This window comes from Bison bison, unplaced genomic scaffold, assembly GCF_000754665.1.
Source record: "Bison bison bison isolate TAMUID 2011002044 unplaced genomic scaffold, Bison_UMD1.0 scf7180017864270, whole genome shotgun sequence".
NCBI lineage: Eukaryota > Metazoa > Chordata > Mammalia > Artiodactyla > Bovidae > Bison > Bison bison.
In genome coordinates this window covers 7,798,276-7,799,990 of record NW_011494842.1, presented here as the reverse complement: position 1 = coordinate 7,799,990, position 1,715 = coordinate 7,798,276, and the positions used below count along the sequence as shown (strand labels likewise).

General features: G+C 63.3%; 1 long non-coding RNA gene across 1 annotated transcript in view; it reads left to right on the top strand.

Moving 5' to 3' along the window:
- Positions 1 to 682: 682 nt before the first annotated feature.
- LOC104994933 overlaps positions 683 to 1,715 on the top strand; it is a 1,781-nt gene continuing 748 nt past the window's right edge. Inside the window, exon 1 of the long non-coding RNA XR_826008.1 lies at positions 683 to 769. This is a non-coding gene — a long non-coding RNA (uncharacterized LOC104994933). The remainder of the gene's footprint in view (positions 770 to 1,715) is intronic.

Genomic DNA, 1,715 nt, shown 5'->3' with positions numbered 1-1,715 from the left:
GGAGGAGCTGGTGTGAGGGACCTGAGGGTGAGTTCCGTCCCTCCTGGGCCATGTGAGGGCAGGTATCCTCTAGGCGATTGGACTTGGACACAGGGACATCCTAAAGAGTTGTGGCTGCCTCGTAAAAGAGTGTCCTCGTCACTGTGGGTATGCAAACAGCTTCAGAACATTGGCCTGGGATACTGTGGAAAGATTTTATCCATCAGGTAGAAGGCTGGAGTCGACACAGTGAAAGTGGCTCCTGACTGAGGGATTTGGTGAGCGTTGGCTGGGTAAGCACATGTGTGGGAAGGACGCCTGTATGTGTGGGAAGATGGTTGGCACCCATCGTCTCAACTTTGGCTACAAAAGGTGCCCGAGATGCCTGGGAAGTGGGGGTTGAGGCCCAGGTGAGGCATGTCAGCAGCCTAGGATCCTGCCCCACCCACCCCCCGCCCCACCTTGGAAGGCCCTGGAGCCCAGGACTGTGCTGACTGCCAGGGCATTTCCTGGAACTTGGCAGAGGATGGAGCCCCTCCCTGCCTGCCCTGGCACACTCCAGGTACACTGTGTCCCGGGATGTGGGGTGGGGGTGGGGGGTGGAAACCTTGCAGACACCCCAGGAGACTGGGGTGTAGGAAAGGTCCCCACCCCCCAGGAAGAGTCCTGGTTTGGGCAGACATCTGAGCTCCCGCCCTGCGGCTGTCATCCTCACAATGGCCCCACCAGACCCCAGGGGACAGAGGCCCAGAGGAGGAAGGAGAAGCCTTGTGGCTGGGTGGCAGGATTCGTGAGTCTTTGTTGTGGCTTTGGGTGGGAGGGTGGGTAAGGCAGAAAAGCGGGGTCTCAGGCTTCAAAGCACCTCCCCACCTGCTTCTTCCCTGCGGGGTAATCTTCAGGGGCCTAGTGGTTTTGAGGGGAGGGGACAGGAAGAGACTCTGAACTCTGGGTCAACCGAGGACAGAGATGGAGAAGACTTCCTTGCCCTGCATCCATCCCATCTCTCCCAGCGTCGTCTTCTGCTCCCCTCCACTCTAGACCAAATTTCTACTTCCATCTGCAACTAACAGTTACGACCCCCCACCATGCCAAGACCTCCAGAGGCCTCCCAGAGTGGTGGGAGAAGGGGACGATCAACTTGTCTGGCGGGCCACACCTGCCGGGCTGGGTGAGGTGAATGCCTCTCCCGAGTGGGCAGAGCCCATTCAGGTCCGGCCGGGGCGTGGAGGGCGGCGCGAAACGCTAGAATGGAGGGGCGAGAAGGCAGAGGGCTGCGCGAACCGGCCACGTGGAGGTCCAGAGCGACAGGCAGGGGAGGGAGCCGCGAGTAGGCCGTAAGCTCGCTCCTCCCGCTCGAGGGAGCCTCCGAGAGAGTTGAGTCGTCGCTGACCGCAGGCTGCAAGAGCGGTTGATCTGGTGAGCGAGCACACCCACTTACCCAGCTGCTGAGTCAGGCTGTTCTCGCTCCCCGTTCGCCCGCCCGCCCGCTCGGGACATTGTGTTCCAGCCCCGGCGCGCTGGCACCCGGCCCAGGCGCTCACACCAGCCTCCTCGCCCTGTTTGTGCTCGCGGCTTGCGCTCGGCGCGCAGCCTCCCCGCCGCCGCCGCCGCGGTCCCGCGAGTGCACGCTGGGGCCGGGCCCGCCGCAGACACCGGGGACGGTCGGGGGCTGGTGCGCAACTCTAGCACCCATCCCCCTATCCCCTCCCCTCTCCGCCGGCCCAGGGGTCCCTGAG